Raw genomic sequence first — 19,244 nt, forward strand, 5'->3', positions numbered from 1 at the left:
CTGATATCAGTACAAAACTAGGCACAGATTGTCTGGTTGACACAAATCTGTACTTGATAGCACTGAAAATTCCTGCAGCCCTATAATAGAACTGTATTCTCTGAGCATTTACAGAGATTCTGGTCACTAGAAAACCTTTCTTATCTCTAGCAATTATGAACAGGATGAGCACTGTTATTTTCAGTTTGCCAAAACATAAGAGGGTCAGTGGAAAGAACTGGGATTGTTTTGTAGAAACAGTTTGATGTATTTATGCAGTTGTCATGGTGGATTAGCCATTTTTTACTTGCCCCTCCTTCCCTAATCCCACTCAGGGCAAAACCAAAAAAGGGGAGCCAGGTTGGTGGTGGTGCAAGCCTACAGACACTACTCTAAAGCCAGAGGCTTCTCAATTCAGGTCCAATTTGAGAACAAATGAGGCACTTTACAATGAAACAGGTTTACTTTGGCCTCACACAGAAAGGATATGTAACAAGCACACTGTGGCATTTAGTTTCTCTGAACTGCCCTATCTCACCTCCACCCCCCCATCTGGTATGGTGATTCCTGTGACCTTGGGAATGAATCCACCAAGTCTGAAAGCCTCCATGGTGTGGGCTTTGTAAATCCACTGTTCCTGGGAAGGTCTGGGTTGGTGAATCACATGAGCTTGGAACTTCTGAGCTACAGTGGGGCTAAAGCTGATTGGCTGTCTACACAAAGTCCAGCACCAATTGCCTGAGAATGGACAAATCATCCCAGTTTCTGTTCCAGTCAGTATTGGAATTAGGCAGTGAGTGTCTACTGTACTTTCAGCCTGACTGAGGTAGGAAGATTTTCTTGTTGTTCACTTGTTTTTCAGCTGTGTCTGATTCTTTGTGACCCCCTTTGGGATTTTCTTGGCAAAGATATTGGAGTGGTTCAACATTTCCTTCTCCAACTCATTTTACAGATTAGGAAACTGAGACAAATAGGGGTAAGTGACTTAGCCAGGGTCACACAGCTAGTCTGAGGACAGATGTGAACTCAGGAAGATGAGTCTTCTTGACTGAAAGCCCAGCACTCTATCCACTGTACCACCTACTTTTCCCAGGGAGATTAGTCTAAAAAACAAAACAAAACAACAAAAAACAACAACAAAGCAAAACAAACAAAAACACAAAACACAGAGGGTTAAAGTTACAGAGAGAGAGATTTTGACTCACTATGATGATAAACCTCCTAAAATTACAGCTGCTGGAAGTGGTATGGCCTGCTTCCATAGCAGGCAGTGAGTTCTCCATCATTGGAAGTGTTCAAGCAAATCCTGGATGAATACTTAACAGGGATGTTGTGGAAGACTCCAGTTGTTGATAAGAGTTAGTACAATAACTGAAGTGCCTATAAGATTCAATGATTTTCTTGGTCTCTTTGAAAGCCCTTCTTTCAGCATATATTAGTGACTCTCCCAAAGAACATTCAAGCTTTGTCTTCATAGCTCCAAGATTGGTCGATGGCAAAGTTGTTATTCAACTCAACTTTGTCTTCTGTATTTCTCCTTCTACCTCCCCTTTCTTCTATTCCTTCATACTTACCCCTCCACATACACACATATCATATAAACACATGTCCCAGAACCTCCTTCACTGAGGCTTCACCAGAGTCCCCAGGCCAGTCCCAATATAATGGCTGGCTAATCCAGAATAGAAATCTTTGCCTATGTGTTAATAGGTCTTCATCCTATTACATATTAAATACATAATTTATTAATATTATCACAATTATGTATTTTTTTTTATTTTTAGGCAGTTGGGGTTAAGTGACTTGCCCAGGGTCACACAGCTAGTAAGTGTTAAGTGTTTGGTCTGAGACCAGATTTGAACTCAGGTCCTCCTGACTTCAGGGCCGGTGTTCTATCCGCTGTGCCACCTAGCTGCCCCCAAACATGTATTTTAACAATGGCCTTTTGGCAACAGGGTATTAAACAAACCCTTACTCGTGGAGATTTATAAGAAAGGAGATTCCTTGAGGGAGGTTGATGGGGGGTGTCCCTCAAATGACTGTCTGAATAACCTTACACACTTCCCCTAGGAATGTACGTACAGCGAGGAGCACACAGCTTCAAAAAGTTAAACCCAGAGAGAAAACCAAATATTCAAAACTTTTGAACAAGAGGTGGGTTTTTTTGGTGAAACTGTCCGACTAACATAAAATACATAACAAAATAGAATTAGACAGATTTTCTGAGGATAAAAAGCTTGCCCTAACATTCCAAAGTGGATTCCTGTAGGAAATCATTAGGATAAGGAATCCTTGTGACAATTGATAGCTACATATGAAATCACTTTCCCCTAGATTCTTGGAGCAGACAGTGGAAAAAAAATAAGGGGGACAAGTCCTTGTCTTACTAACATACCTCTTCTAAAACTGATATCGAATCTATGCAAGTCCAGCTAACTGCAAGAAACTTCTGCTATGGTTGCAAGTGCAGAGGACCAATAAAAGGTAGCTTGGAAGATATGCTACCTTAGGGACCCACAAATGCCAGTGCAAGGGAAGTAAGGACCTCATGGGATGGTGTCTGCCATCTGTAGTGATAGTAAACAAAGTCTGGAAGGGTTCTTCATGTTTATTCTTCAGAATTCTTCCTATCTATCCAAGGGATGGGGCTGGTGACAGGAAGAAACTTGGATTTAATTTAATATAAAATCTCCTACCTTTGCTCAGGAATCTTTTGTGTTTAATTAAGAACACATATGCACAAACTAACTTTAAAGTGTTTAGTTTTTCCTTTCTAAATCATGGTGATTTCTCCAATGTGGTTGTAATTTACAGACAGAATTGCAATTTGGAGTAGCTATTTGTCCTCCCTGCAATGTTACATTTTGTTGGCATTTATGAATGCCTTCATCCCTCAGATGATTGATAACTTACTCATGTGACTGTAACTCCCATATGAATGTTGTTCCTACACACACACACACACACACACACACACACACACACACACACACACACACACATACACATACACACACACTTCAGCAAACAGACATTTAAGAAAGAAAAGAGCAGAGCTAACAAAGTGGTTATGTTATGGTTATGTAATATTAATAGAAATATCAAATTTCCCACATTTGCAATGCCTATCTCCATGAGATGCTTAGAATAAAAAGTAGTCAGAAAACAAATGTGAAGGGAGACAGACTCAGAAAAAGAGAGAGACACAGAGAGAGCTGAGAGAGAGACAGAGACAGAGAAAGAGACAGAGTTTTCCTTTATGACTTCCCCTGGAGTTCTATTTGTTTGAATGTTGAGGGTTTGTAAGTAACCTTTTAAAATAAAGTCATGTGGGGGGTGGAGCCAAGATAGCAGAATGAAAGCAGTGACTTGCTGGAGCTCTCCCCCAAACCCCTCCAATTACTCATAAAAAATGCCTCTAAACAAATTCTGAAGCAGCAGAACCCACAAAAAGACAAAGTGAAGCAAATTTCCAGCCCAAGACAACCTGGATGTTTGATCAGAAAGGTGTATCGCACCGGGCTGGGAGCACAGCACAGCTCAGCGTGGGCGCGCAGGCCTCAGCAAACCTGCAGCACGCCTCAGAGGACTGAATCGTGGGCAGCTGTGGAGGTTTCCAGACTCCTCAATCCACAATGCCAAAGACAACTTAGAAGGTCAGTGGGAAAAGTCTGTTTCTGTGGTGCTGAGAAGGAAGGTGGTTTCAGCTCCATTCCCCAAGAGCTGGCCCTGGGGGGGGGGCAGCTGCTTCCGAGCTTCTGGCCCACAGACTGAGGGGGAATCCAGTGGCTGATCAGAGAGGGATTGCAGGGATCTCTTTGCCAGTGCTGAGGCAGGAATCTCTTGCTTTGCCCGTGTTGGATCTGGGTCACAGTTCTGGGCGTGCTGGGGTGAGGAGGAGGCTGGCTGGTGGAGCTTGAGTGGCTGTGGAGAGAACCCCTCCTCACAGTTACAGGACAGAAAGGAATACTTGTGGTCACAGGCCAGGAAAGGAGTAAACACCTCCCCTTATCATACCACCTTGGAAGAACTGAAAATTTACAGGTCCCTACAAGTATCTCTGAAAACAGCTGTACAAACCCCTGAAGCTTGGGACAGTACATTCTCCACATTGGAAGCAGACTTTACCTTAACAAAGAGTTTAAAACTCAAGTAATTGGCTGGGATCATGAGCAAGCAGCGCAAAAAGAGTCAGACTATATTATCTTACTTTGGTGAAAAAGAAGATCAAAATATACAACCAGAAGAAGACAACAAAGTCAAAGCTCCTACATCCAAAGCCTCCAAGAAAAATATGAATCAGTCCCAGGCCTTGGAAGAGCTCAAAAGGGATTTTGAGAAGCAAGGGAAGTAGAGGCAAAACTGAGAGTGATGCAAGAAAATCATGAAAAACAAGTCAACAGCTTGCTAAAGGAGACCCAAAAAAATACTGAAGAAAATAACACCTTAAAAAATAGCCTAACCCAAATGGCAAAAGAGGTCCAAAAAGCCAATGAGGAGAAAATGCCCTAAAAAAAAATTGGCCAAATGGAAAAGGAAGTCCAAAAGCTTACTGAAGAAAATACTTCCTTAAAAATTAGAATAGAGCAATTGGAAGATAGTGACTTTATGAGAAATCACGACACAGTAGAACAAATCCAAAAGAATGAAAAATTAGAAAACAATGTGAAATATCTCATTGGAAAAACAACTGACCTGGAAAATAGATCCAGGAGAGAGAATTTAAAAATTATTAGACTATCTGAAAGCCATGGTCAAAAAAAGAGCCTAGACATCATCTTTCAAGAAATTATCAAGGAAAACTGCCCTCATATATTAGAACCAGAGGGCAAAATAGAAATTGAAAGAATCCACAGATCTCCTCCTGAAAGAGATCCCCAAAGGAAAACTCCTAGGAATATTGTAGCCAAATTCCAGAGTTCCCAGGTCAAGGAGAAAATATTACAAGCTGCCAGAAGGAAACATTCAAGTACTGTGGAAACACAATCAGGATAACACAAGATTTAGCAGCTTCTACATTAAAGGACCAGGGCATGGAATATAATATTCTGGAGGGCAAAGGAGATAGGATTACAACCAAGAATCACCTACCCAGCAAAACTGAGTATAATCCTTCAGGGGAAAAAATGGTCATTCAGTGAAATAGAGGACTTTCAAGCATTCTGATGAAAAGACCAGAGCTGAATAGAAAATTTGACTTTCAAATACAGGACTCAAGTGGAACATGAAGAGGTAAACAGGAAAGAGAAATCATAAGAGACTTATTAAGATTGAACTGTTTACATTCCTGCATGGAAAGATGATATTTATAACTCATGAGACCTTTGTCAGTATTAGGGTAGTTGAGGAAAAAAATTATATGTATATATGTAGATAGATAGAGGGCACAGGGTGAGTTGAAGATTAAGGGTCATATCTGGAGAATAAAATTAAGGGATGAGAGAGGATACTGGAGAAGAAGAAAGGAGAGGTAGAATGGGGTAAATTATCTCACAAAAAAAAACAGAAAAAAAGTCTCTTACAGTGGAGGGGAAACGGGGAAGGTGAGAGGAATGAGTGAATCTTATTCTCATAGGATTTGGCTTAAGGGGGAATAACATACACATTCAATTGGGTATGGAAATCTGTCTTACCCTACAGGAAAATAGGGGAGAAGGGGACAAGAGAGCAGGGGATGATAGAGAGGAGGGCAGATTGGGAAAGGGGTAATCAGAAGTAAATACTTCTGAGGAGGGACAGGGTCAAAAGAAAGAATAGAATAAATGGGAGGGCAGGATAGGATTAAGGGAAATAGAGTTAGTCTTTCACAGCATGTCTACTATGGACGTGTTTTGCATAACTGCACATGTACAACCTATGTTGAGTTGCTCGCCTTTCCAATGAGGGTGGGTGGGGAGGGAGGAAGAGAAAATTTGAAACTAAAGTTTTAAAAACACATGTTTTAAAAGGGTTTTCACATGCTACTGGGAAATAACAAATATAGGAAATGGGGTATAGAAGTCTATCCTGCCCTACAGGAAAATAGAAGGGGAAGGGGATAAGAGAAGGGGAGAGAGATAGAAGAGAGGACAGACTAGGGGAAGGGATATTCAGAATGCATGCCATCTTGGGGTGGGGGAGGGGGAGATGGGTGAAATTTGGAACTCAAAAACTTGTGGAAGTGAATGTTGAAAACTAAAAATAAATTAATTTATATTAAAAAAAATAAATAAAAATAAAATAAAATAAAGTCATGCCTAAGTTTTCAGATGAAGAAATTAAAGCTATTTGGAGTCATATGAAAAAATGCTCTAAATCACTGTTGATTACAGAAATACAAATTAAAACAACTCTGAGGTACCACCTCCACCTATCAGATTGACTAATATGAAAAAAAAGGAAAATGATAAATGTTGGGAAAGATGTGGGAAAATTGGTACACTAATACATTGTTGATGGAGTTGTAAACTAATCCAACCATTCTGTAGAGCAATTTGGAACTATGCCCAAAGGGCTATAAAACTGTGCATACCCTGTGACCCAGCAATAGCACTACTAGGTCTATGTCCCAAAGAGATCATAAAAGAGAGAAAAGGGCCTACATGTACAATTATAGGAGCTCTTTTTGTAGTGGCCAAGAATTGGAAATTGAAGGGATGCCCATCAATTGGGGAATGGCTGAACAAGTTGCGGTATATGAATGTAATGGAATACTATTGTTCTATAAGAAATGATGAGCAAGCAAATTTCAGAAAAACCTGGAAAAAACTTACATGAACTGAGTGAAGTAAGCAGAACCAGGAGAATATTGTACACAGTAACAGCAACATTGTGCGAGGATCAATTTTGATAGACTTATTTAGTTTTTCTCATCAATACAATGATCTAAGACAATTCCAAGGGACTCATGATGGAAAATGCTATTCACCTCCAGAGAAAGAGCTATGGAATCTGAATGCAGATCAAAGCATACTATTTTCTCTCTCTTTTTTTTCTTTTCTCTTCCTTGTGGTTTTTCCCTTTGGTTCTGATTCATCTTTCACATGACTAATGTGGAAATATGTTTAATATGATTGTACAAGTATAACCTATATCAGATTACACACCATCTTGGGGAGAGGGGGTGGAAAACTTGGAACTCAAAATCTTATAAAAGTGAATGTTGAAAACTAAAAATAAATTTAAAAATAAAAACAATGTCATGCCTAGACACATTTCTTTGTCTCCTCCTGGAATAACAGTAATAATTATAACCTACAATTTATGTAGCACCTCCTATGTGCTAGGTACTATGCTAACACCGTATAATTATTAACTCATTTGATCCTCACTACAGCCCTGTAAGGTAGGTGCTATTATTATTATTATCCCCATTTTACAGTTGAGGAAATTCATCCAAACAGAGATTAAGTAACTTGCCCTGGGTCACACAGTAAGAAGTGTCTGAAGCTGGATATGAACTCAGGTCTTCCCGACTCCAGACCTGGACACCATATGTACTACATCACCCAGGTAAATACAACATCAGTCAGGTTGAAGTCTCTAAAGCACCTTCTGCTGAGGGCAGAATATTATACCAGGAGGTAACAAGGACAATATTTATGTAATGAAATCTATGGTACATCCAAGTTATTTCATTTTAGTGAAAGTTGTTATAAGGACATTACTAGAAATCACAATTCCCAAGGTGAGGAGATGAGATAGAACTGATCTCAAGCCTCTTTGATGAGTTAATCTAATGGAAAGTGCTTTTAATCCTTATAAGAAAGTGTGTATCACACACACACACACACACACACACCACACACACACACACTTTCATATGGCTCATCTTTTGGAGATGTCAACGTAGCTTTGTTGTACAATATCCTTCTTTATAATGATAATCATATTAGGTTGGGATCTCTTCACCTTGTTTGTCAAGGATCCCTCTGGCAGTCTAGTAAAGCCTACAGACCTCTCCTCAGAATAATGTTTTTAAATGCATAAAATAAAACCCATAGGATTAGAAAGGAAACCAATTATAGTGAAATATAGTGATCAAACCATTTTTTTTTAAAGTTCACAAACCCCAGGTTAAGAACCCATGGTATTGAAGGCCTCCGTTATGTTGGATGAATCCCCAAAAAAGAGTTTCTTGGAGGGGGTGGACAAAAATTTCATAGAATGAGTGAGAGGTTGGCAAGAAATACACAAATTTTAATCTATTCAGTAACAATCATTTATTAAATATCCATTTCTTATAAGACTAGACACTAGATGAGAAGACGCAATAATTAAGATATAATCTCTGACCTCATAGAGTTCAGAATTTGTATATAATTTTTAAACATTTTTATTTAACATTTTGAGTTCCAAATTCTACCTCTTCCTTCCTCTCTCCCCTCCACCCTCCCTGAGGGGGCCATCTCCAGTCATCCTGATCTATATCTTGCCATTGGACCCAGATGGCTCTGGAAGAGAAAGTGAGGTTGGTGACTTTGCACAGCCCTCCCTCACTTAAATCTAATTCATTTGCAAGTCGATGGCATCACCTTCCTTATGTCATGGTTCTCTTTGAGAAGGATGGACAAACAACAACCACAACCCTCCCCCCTCCTCTCTGAGATGGTAAGCAATCAGATATAGGTTATACATGTGCAATTATGTAAAACATTTTCATATTATTTTGACAAGCAGACTTGAATAAAAGGCAAAAATGAAAGAAAGTGAAAAATAGCATGCTTCAATCTGTATTCTAATAATATCAGTTCTTTTTCTGGAGGCAGATAGTATCATTAGTCCTTTGGGATTGTCTTGGATCATTGTATTATTTCTCAATAATACAATAATAGCTCAAACATTCACAGTTTTTCATCAAACAATATTGCTGTTACTGTGTACAACATTCTCCTGGTTCTGTTCACTTCACTATGCATCAATACATGTAAGTCCTGCTTGTCATTTCTTACAGCACAATAATGTTCCATTACAATCATATAGCATAGCTTGTTTAGCCATTCCCCAATTGATGGGCATCTCTTTAATTTCCAATTCTTGGCCACCACAAAAAGAGCTGCTATAAATATTTTTGTACAAATAGGTCCTTTTCCCTTTTTTGGGATGTCTTTGAGATATAGACCTAGCAGTGGTATTGCTGGATCAAAGGGTATGCACAGTATTATAGCCCTTTGAGCATAGTTTCAAATTGCTTTCCAGAATGGTTAGATCAGTTCACAACTCCACCAACAGTGCATTAGTGTCCCAGTTTTCTCACATCCCTTACAATATCAAACATTTTCCTTTTTTGTCATATTAGCCAATCTGATAGGTATGAGATAGTATCTCAGAGTTGTTTTAATTTGAATTTCTATAATCAATAGTGATTTAGAGCATTTTTATATGACTATACATAGCTTTGATTTCTTTGTCATATCCTTTGACCATTTATCAATTGGGGAATGACTTGCATTTTTAATAAATTTGATTCAGTTCTCTGTATTTTGAGAAATGAAGCCTTTATCAGAGGTACTTGTTGCAGATTTTCTCTCAGTTTTTTGCTTTTCTTATAATTTTAGTTGCACAGGTTTTGTCTGTGCAAAATTTTTTTAATTTTATATAATCAAAATTATCTATTTTACATTTTTTAATGCTTTCTATTTCTTTGGTCCTAAATTCTTACCTTATTCATAAATGTGACGGATAAACTATTCCATGCTCTCTTAATTTGCTTGTGGTATCATATTTTATATGTAAATCATGTTCCCATTTTGACCTTATCTTGGTATACAGTGTGTGATGTTGGTCTATACCTAGTTTCTACCATACTGTTTTCCAGTTTTCCAAGCAGTTTTGTCAAATAATGAGTTTTTGTTCCAAAAACTTGGATCTTTGGGTTTATCATGTATTAGATTACTATGGCCAATTACTATAATGTAATTTGTGCCTAATCTATTCCACTGATGCAACAGTACATGAGAAGAGCATAAAAAGAGGTAGAAAGATCTAAAGTAGGAAATATTCTAATGGAGGATATTAGTGAAAGCTTTAGGAAAGCAGTGATCCTTGAACCAAACCTTGAAGGAGAATTAGGAATTTCTTTTTTTTGCAATTGGGGTTAAGTGACTTGCCCAGGGTCACACAGCTAGTAAGTGTCAAGTGTTTGGTCTGAGGCCAGATTTGAACTCAGGTCCTCCTGACTTGAGGCCAGTGTTCTATCCACTGTGCCACCTAGCTGCCCCTGAGAGGTACTTTCAACATAAGGAACAAGTTTAAGCAAAAAACACAGAGCAGAGGAAAGAATGGGGTAAATACAGAGAATAATCGAGTAAATAATCGAGTTCAGCTGGAGGATGTTATATATGGGAATATGAGAGGAGGCACCATATTGTAAAGAACTTGAAATGACTGGCTAAGGACTTTGGGTTTTACTCCATAGGTTATAGGGATCCATGGAAGGATTTTGAGTGGGAGAGTGAAATGATCACTGCTTAAGCAAGGGTGGGGAACCTGCAGCCTTGAGGTTACAGGTGGCCTTCTAGGTCCTTGGGTGCAGTCTTTTGACTGAGTCCAAGTTTGAATTCAGTCAAAGGGCCACACTTGGGGACTTAGAAGGCCACATGTAGTCTTCAGGCCACAGATCCCTACCTTTGGTTTGAAGATTTATCTGACAGCATTATAAAAGATGATTTAAGCAGGGAAACCAATTGGAAAACCATTGTAATAGTTCAGTTAGGTCATGAGAAGGGCCTGTGCTAGGGTGGTGGCAGTAGAAATAAAGAGGAGAAGAGAGATGTGAGAGGAAATAATGGGAAAGAAATAATGTAGTTTGACAAGGAGAGGGTGGGAGGGCAATCACAAGAGGAATGACAATATATAAGACTTTCAGGTTCTGTTGTCCCCATTTTTCTCCAGTATTAAGCTCTCAAAGCTCTATTTGTGGTTTCTTCAGTAATTTATTAAATAGTTTTAAGAATCACATATGGATTTTCATGGGTTTCTCTGTTCCCCTCAACCATCCCTAACCCCAACACTGACCCCTCCCTGAACCTGATCTCTGTGGTTCCATTTCACCCAGATTCACCTCTCCTTGCACCCTCTGACTAGACCTCTCCTCTGATCTCCTGCTCCCTTTGACGAGGTCTAGGGGTTTTGGGGTGCTGGGGCCCCAAGATCGCGGTACCAGGCCCTGCTGAATGAATTCAACTCAAATCTTCTTCAGCCAAAGGAAAAGTTTATTAGTGATAAATCACATTAACCAGGTGACGCCCGTAAAGACGAGCGGGCATGAGAGGTTCTCAGCCTTTTGAGCATGAGATTCTCAGCATCTGAATGAGGGCCAAGGTGGATCTTAAATACTAAAGTAACTTTGGGTGGCCAGAGAAGGGGGTTGGGAGAAGGGTCTAGGTAAGAATTCTAATTGGGGAGGTCAGAGAGATTGAATAGACAATGGGAATAGATAATGGAGGGAACAGGAAGGCAGAAGTTTGAAAGGCATCTGCACAAAATCGGTGGGGCTAGGACTTTCAAAAGGAGATAAAGGAAGTCTATAAGGAAGGCCTTTCTGGGGCCTATAGACAAGAGGGAGCCTAAGGCTTTCAAAGGGAGATGAGGGAAGTCGAAGGTTTAAGGGTTTTCCAGGTCCTGTAGATAAACAGGAGCCAGATTCTATTCAGGGCAAGGGTTGAAGGTGCATCTGAATAAGATCTAAAGGTAAGCTAGGGCTTTCAAGGGAGATGAGGGTCTGGGGCCTGTGAGTCAGATTCTCTTTGGGGCAAAGGGCAAAGATCTTGGTTTGGGCCCTGCCCCCATCACCTTCACCCTCTTCACTTTCTATCACCATACAAATGGTGAACACAAGCAAAATCCATTGGATTCTAAAATGTTAGAACTGGAAGGAATCTCAAAGACCTTCTTGTCCAATTCATACCTGTACAGAATTCCTCTATCACTTTACCCAACACACAGTCATCCCAATTCCAAAAGAAGATGTTCAGTGATGGAAATGAACTACCTCCCAAGAAAGTTCATTACCCTTTGGGACAGTTTCGATTATTAAGAACTTTTCCTTATGTGTAACCTAAATCTGCCTCTCCAAAATTTCTCCTCATTGTGCCCAGTTCTGCCCTCTTGTAGCACATAAAATAATCCCATACTGAAACTGTTTACTTGTGTGACCTTGGGCAAGATCCTTTAACTTCCCAGTCTTAGTTTCCGCATTTGTAAAATTAGAGGGTTAGACTAGATTGTCTCTAATATTATTTTCCAGATCTAATTCTATGACCCTTAGAAATGCCTCTTAAAGCCCCTTTAACTGCAATCATGTCCCTACCTCTCTGCTTTTCTCTAAATTAAATATCCTTGGTTTCTTCAACTGATACTTCAACTGATACTTAGGTCTCCATTCCAAGTGTTCTAATGGACTATCTGTGCCTGATCTGGGGCAGAATTTTCTGAACTCAAATTGGACTGATCAGATATAGCCAAATACACTGTACCTTGACCCCAACATCATGACATTATTGGTACTCTTCAAAAATGATCGTTGCTGTTGTTGTTTGCCTTTTATTCTCAGAAAGGACCAATGCTGTCAGGAGGGTGATGTCTTTACTTACAAGTGAATTGCGTTTAAGTGAGGCAGGGCTGTGCAAAGTCATCAGCCTCACTTTCTCCTCCAGAGTCATTTGGAGTTCGGTGGCAAGACATAAGTCAGGAAAACGGGTAGTGGCTCCCCTTCAAAAATGAAGGGCTAACAACAATATAGCGTGGTCTCCATGTCCTTCAATATCCTGGTTAGCTAATTCTGGATGCATTCACATGTGTTCCTAAAATGTGGTGCTTTGAATTAATACACACTCAAGAGGTAACATGACTATAGTGATTCTATGTTCTTAGATCAAGTTCTATATGGGGGAAGATCTTCAGTAAAGAATATGATTGCATTCTGTTGAGGATTTTCCATGTAATTAAAGGGGTTTAACTTTAAAATAATAACAAGTTTACCTTTAAAAAATATTATATGTCAACTGTGACCGAACTATATTTCAGGTTAATATCTTACCTAATATCTTTTGCATTGTTGATGCTGAAAAGTTATAAAACACATAGTGATTTTTTTTGCCTTACTGATGAGAGAACTCTTGCCCTCAACTCATAGAATCTGTGTCAATTATTTCAATATCTCTGTAATACCCAATTATAATAATTAGCTTTGTGAGAGATGGCCTAAAGTGCAGTTACCTCAAGCCTAAGCCCTGAGTTGAGTTTCACCTTTCTCAAAAAGTCACCTCAGCACAGGCAGCTCCTGGTCGCTCTTGCTGATAGGGGCGGGGCCCAAACCAAGATCTTCGCCCTTTGCCCCAAAGGGAATCTGACTCACAGGCCCCAGACCCTCATTTCCCTTGAAAGCCCTAGCTTACCTTTAGATCTTATTCAGATGCACCTTCAACCCTTGCCCTGAATAGAATCTGGCTCCTGTTTGTCTACAGGACCCAGAAAAACCCTTAAACCTTCAAATTTCCTAATCGACTCCCCTCATCTCCCTTTGAAAGCCTTAAGCTCCCTCTTGTCTATAGGCCCCAGAAAGGCCTTCCTTTATCTCCTTTTGAAAGTCCTAGCCCCACCTTGATTTTGTGCAGATGCCTTTCAAACTTCTGCCTTCCTGTTCCCTCCATTATCTATTTCCATTGTCTATTCAATCACTCTGACCTCCTCAGTTAGAATTCTTACCTAGACCTTTTCCCCAACCCCCTTCTCTGGCCACCCAAAGTTACTTTAGTATTTAAGATCCACCTTGGCCCTCATTCAGATGCTGAGAATCTCATGCTCAAAAGACTGAGAATCTCTCATGCCCGCTTGTCTTTACGGGTGTCACCTGGTCAATGTGATTTATCACTAATAAACTTTTCCTCTGGCTGAAGAAGATTTGAGTTGAATTCATTCAGCAGGGCCTGGTACCGCGATCTTGGGGTCCCAGCACCCCAAAACCCCTAGACCTCTTCATTGCTTCCTGGCACACGTATACATCTAGTTCCCAAATCTGGGTATGTTTGCCTCTATTGGGTATTAGCTGCCGCGTTTAGATTGTACGCCTTGAGTACCCAGCCAATGGGGGAAAGAGGTAAGAAAGTGGGAGGGGGCACCCGTTAGGGCTATAAATCTTTGCTTCTCATAGCCAGCACACACACACACACACACACACACACACACACACACACACACACACACACACACACTCCCTTGCTGGCGCCATCTTAAGCCACACAGGGTGTGTCTTTTCTCATGAGAAAGCAATAAACATCTTTCTGCTTTCAAGGTATCTAAGTCTTTGTTTTTATTTTTGAGTAAGTGGTCTCTGTCCCACACAGCTTATATGCCCTAACCTAGCCATATAATGGCCTCTTAAGATCCCCTGTTCTTTGGGGTTCCACTCAGGAAAACCCCTAACATTTGGGCAAAGGTTTGGCTCTGGTCTTAATTTACATTTATATCTCCCTCCTAGGTCTATTCAGTGAATGAAGTGAGTCAAGGGATGGTCCCTTTAAATCAAAAAGAAAAAAAAAATCAAACTGGGAGGGGAAGACCCTCAGGGTGGATGGCCAAAAGAGAAATAGTTACTATTTACATACAGACTAGATTTCTTTCTCAAAAATCAAGCCTAACCCCAATCCACTCAGTTTTAAATTTTCTCTCCCTCCTTTCCTGCCTCCCTCCCCAAGGGCGTGCAATCTGATATAGGCTCTACATATACATTCTTATTAAACATATTTTCACATTAGTCACATTTGTAAAGAAAAATTAGAACCAACAGAAGGAAGAACAAGAAAGAGGAAACAAAACAGAAGAAAGAAAAAAAAAGAGCAAATAGTATGCTTCAATCTGCATTCAAACTTCATAGTTGTTTCTCTGGATGTGGACAGCATTTTCCATCATGAGACTTTTGGAGATGTCTTAAATCCTTGCATTGCTGAGAAAAGCCAAGTCTATCAAAGTTAGTCATCATACAACATTCTTCTTGTTCTGCTTATTTCACTCAACATCAGTCCATACAAGTCTTTCCAGGTTTTTCTGAAGTCTGTTTGTTCATCATTTCTTATAGCATTATTTCTTATATTCCATTACATTCATTTACCACACCTTGTTCAGTCATTCCCCAATTGATGGGCATCCCTTCAATTTCCAATTCTTTGCCACCACAGAAAGAGCTGCTATAAATATTTTTGTACATGTAATCCAACTCACTCTGAATCTCATCAATTGGACAATAGGTCCCTGCCGAAGCACCAATTAATGGTTATTTTTTGGGCCCTCCTGACTCAGAATGAATATAAGTAGTAATTGTTTCTCTTTTGGCCAGCAACCCTGAGGGTCTTCCCCTCCCAGTTTGATTTTGTTTTCTTTTTGATTTAAAGGGACAATTCCTTGACTCACTTCTTCAAGAAGCCTGTTCACTGAATGAGTGGTGCCTCACTCAGAGTGAGAACCTGAAAACACCTTAGCTTAACAGGGCCAAGGCCTCCCTCCATCCTGGGCTCTCAGTTTCCTGATCATATCAGGCCCCTGGACTCAGATGGCTCTGGAGGAGAGAGTGGTGACTTTGCAGGGCCCTCCCTCACTCAAATGGAAGTCAATGGCATCATCTACCTGATGTCATGGTCCTCTTCAAACAAAGGACAAACCCATCTTCTCTGCCACAGCTCAGTCTTACTTCCTCCTTCTCACTGGTTGCCTCTGTGCTGCTGGTATTTACCAGCTCAGCTCTATATGACTGTTAGAAATATGCTTGACACCAAAAATTTAGTATCAAGAAAGTTTATTATAGAGAAAGTCTGGAGGATCCTGGCCAGAAGTGGGCTCCACCCCTCTTCAGGAGGGGTGGGCCCTGAGTGTTAAGGTGCAAATACTTTTATACGTTAAATTTGGGCTCCAAACCTCCCAGGCCGGGATTGGTCCATCCCTTCCCAGGTTACGCCTTTCCTTACATGTTTCCCCTTGATATGCTCAAGTATGTTCCCCCTCCGTTGGTCATAAGTCCCATGACTTGTTAATGAGGCTCTAATTTTATGCAGGGTGTGTCAGATAATAGTAATGAAGTTCATTAACCAGGCTCTAACATTTTTCAGGTGTCCTCACGTTGACCCTAACTGGGCGGAGCTGGCTGGACTCATCTTGATTTTGGGGTCTTTTTGGAACCATCCACTTACTTTTTATTGGCTAAGTCCTGGCCCACTTACAATGTACTACTTCCTGGAGCTGCTGTTCTTTAAATTTCTGCATTATTCTGTTTCTCTGTGGAAATTTAACCTTTACCTGACTCTCACATGCCCTACTCTTTCTCCTCCACTTCCAGATCCTCATAATCTCTATCCAGTTCTAAAACAGCTTCTACTTTTTGATACAAGCTCCTAAGGGCATGACCAAATCTCTCACAAAATGGCTTTGACTGAAGTTGTAAGGGCCCTGTTCACACTTAGGTCTGATGTTGATACAATCAAACAGTGTTCTCACCTAACAAAGATAATTAATTTTAAGTGGGGTGGGGTAATCACTGGAACCTTATCTCCCATTCCAATACTTGATGGATCTATGAATTTGTGTGAGATGCCACTCAAATTAAAGAACACACAGAGGTATCCAAGGAGAAACAGAAAGTTAATTTATTATTATTATATCAAACCTTGAGATTTGGGTGTCCCTCCGCCAGAATACTCTGATGAAAGGAGACACAGACAGCAAATTCCCCCCTCCCACCAACTGGCCAATATTTGGCTCACATTCTCAATGTCCATAGAAACTGAAAACAAAACAATGAACACAATATACATATCTATATTTCTTAATTTGCTGAAGTAATACCAAAGAAGCAATTAAAGATGTGCAGTCAAGCTAGACACTGTACTGTATAGCCAGGTCACCATGACCGAAATATAGCAACAGGTATATCAACAAAACACAGGGGGGGCTTCTTCAGGAGTTTCAGGCTTGGCAAACTTTAACTACTTAACAATGGCATGGAGGGGTACTTGGGCTTGAATTCCCGTAAATCAGTGATTTCTAGTAAATCAAAACTTAGGCCTGTCAGGCTGCTATGCCTGCCTTGAGTCTAATACAATTTCTATTTATTCTTCTAAGAAGTTTTCACGGGACCCTCATCCCACTCAGCCTTATCCCAAACCTTAATTACACTGAGGAGTCTTCACTGGGACATCCCGTTCAAATTTATCAGCATAATTAATCCCTCTGTCTAACTTAGCAGATGGCTTTTGACAGTTACTATGGCCAGTTAAATGAGTCCCCAGTAACCAACCTGGCGATGAGATTTTTTGAATGTAGCTAGGATGGTCCCTGGAGAACAAACATACAGTCTGCCTAGCCCAGTGCCTTGTGCAAGGTAGGCATTTAATAAATGGTTGTTAGGAGATCAGACTTAGTCCTCAGCTGCCTGGCCCAGGGTGTCGCCCTCCACCACTGCCATGGCTCAGTCAATAAGGAAGGCCGAGCCATGCATGTGAAGCAGGTGAAGCAGCAAGAGCAAATGAAGTAGACAAAGCAGAGGCTCACTGAGGAGAACATTAGGAAATCAAATATTGACAAGAAATTCTCAGCTCATCATTATGCAATAAAGACTGAGCGCAAGTCCACCACTGTGGCTCTCGTAAGCCTGAATGACATGAAGGCCAAGGAGGAAGTGCTGGTGAAGGAGTGGGAAAAGTAACACCTCAGCTAAAGCTAGAGAAACTTTGAAAAAAGGAATGCAAGAAGGAAAAGGAGTCGAAGATCTCTAGCCTTTCACCTTAGATGAGGAAGAGGAGCCTGAGGAAGAAATGGATAAGGAACATCTAGAACAGGAAGAGATCCCTTCAAAGAAAAGAAAATTAGGGAAGAACCCAGATGTAGACACAAGCTTTCTTCCTGACCATGACTGAGAAAAAGAGTAAAATAGGCTCTGAGAGGAATGTCAGCAGGAATGGCAGGCCAAGCAGATCAAGAGTGAAGACACTGAAATCACAGTTAGTTACTGGGACAGCTCTGGGCACTGAAGGACATTAGAGATGAAGAAGGGAACACAATGCAACAGTTCCTGTAGAAGGCTCTGGAGACTCTGCAGAAAGACTTCAATGAACTGAGGTTCAGCAGGAGTGGAGCAGCTTATGCTTATGTACATCAAGGAGGATCTGATCATACCTCATCATCACAGCTTCTGACTTCATCGTCACCAAAGATAGAGAGAAAAGTGGCCCACTCTTTAACTTTGATGTCCTTGATGATGTTTGGCTGCTCAGTGATGCCACAGAAGAGAAGGATCAGTCACATGCAAGAAAGGTGGTGCTAAGGAATTGACATGAAAAGAACAAGCATATTTTCAAAGCCAGTCACTAGGAGCCCTATGATCCAGAGAAAAAGTGAGACAAGTACAAGATGAGCAATTGAGATGACTTGCCCAAGGCTATGTAGCCGGCCAGATTTGAAGTCAAGAAGATGAGTCTTCTTTTTTGTTTGTTTGTTTGTTTTTAGGCAGTTGGGGTTAAGTGACTTGCCCGGGGTCACACAGCTAGTAAGTGTCAAGTGTTTGGTCTGAGGCTGGATTTGAACTCAGGTACTCCTGACTTCAGGGCTGGTGGTCTATCCACTGTGCCACCTAGCTGCCCCAAGAAGGTGAGTCTTCTTGATTATCAGCCCAGTGCTCTGGCCATGTATGACCTAGCTGCCCCAGAAATGAAAAGACTTGGCAGCAGACTGGAAACATGGAATAAGTTCCAGTGAAGACTGAGGATGACCTCAAGGTTGCAAGCCTGGGTGATGTTACATTGAAATAAAGAAAGCATGTATCATCCAGAAAACAAACAATGTATGCCAATTGCTAACAAACCTGAACAAGGCTCTCCATAGCCAAAGACCCAGGACTTTGGTATTTACTGAGTTAATATATCGTCTGGAGGGAAGGAAAACCAAGATGAAAGGGTTGAGACACCTGGTTTCTCATTGAAGGAGGGAATCAGGAGACAGTGAGGAGAGAAGGAATAAATAAACAGACATAGATAGATAGATAGATAGATAGATAGATAGGTAAACTGCTTGTTTACTGATTGATTATCACTAGATCCATCCCAGAAGCTTTTCCAGCTTGATAGGATCTGCCAGAACTTTTTCTCCTCTGACTTGGCTTCAAAAGCTCAGGGTCACCTCTGTGCCATGATATGTCATCTGAGAAGTACTTCAGTAGAAGGGTACAGCTAAATCACCTGCCATTTCCTAGGAAAATAAAAACCGCCATTGAAAATGCCCCAGTTCTAGGTGGAAACCAAGAT

At 40.6% G+C, this 19,244-nt stretch overlaps 1 pseudogene; it reads left to right on the top strand.

Moving 5' to 3' along the window:
- The first annotated feature begins 17,341 nt into the window (after positions 1-17,341).
- Positions 17,342-18,366, top strand: LOC110216016 (protein FAM50A pseudogene; annotated as a pseudogene).
- Positions 18,367-19,244: the final 878 nt, after the last annotated feature.

This window comes from Phascolarctos cinereus, unplaced genomic scaffold (genome assembly GCF_003287225.1).
Source record: "Phascolarctos cinereus isolate Bilbo 61053 unplaced genomic scaffold, phaCin_HiC Scaffold_9;HRSCAF=440, whole genome shotgun sequence".
Lineage (NCBI taxonomy): Eukaryota > Metazoa > Chordata > Mammalia > Diprotodontia > Phascolarctidae > Phascolarctos > Phascolarctos cinereus.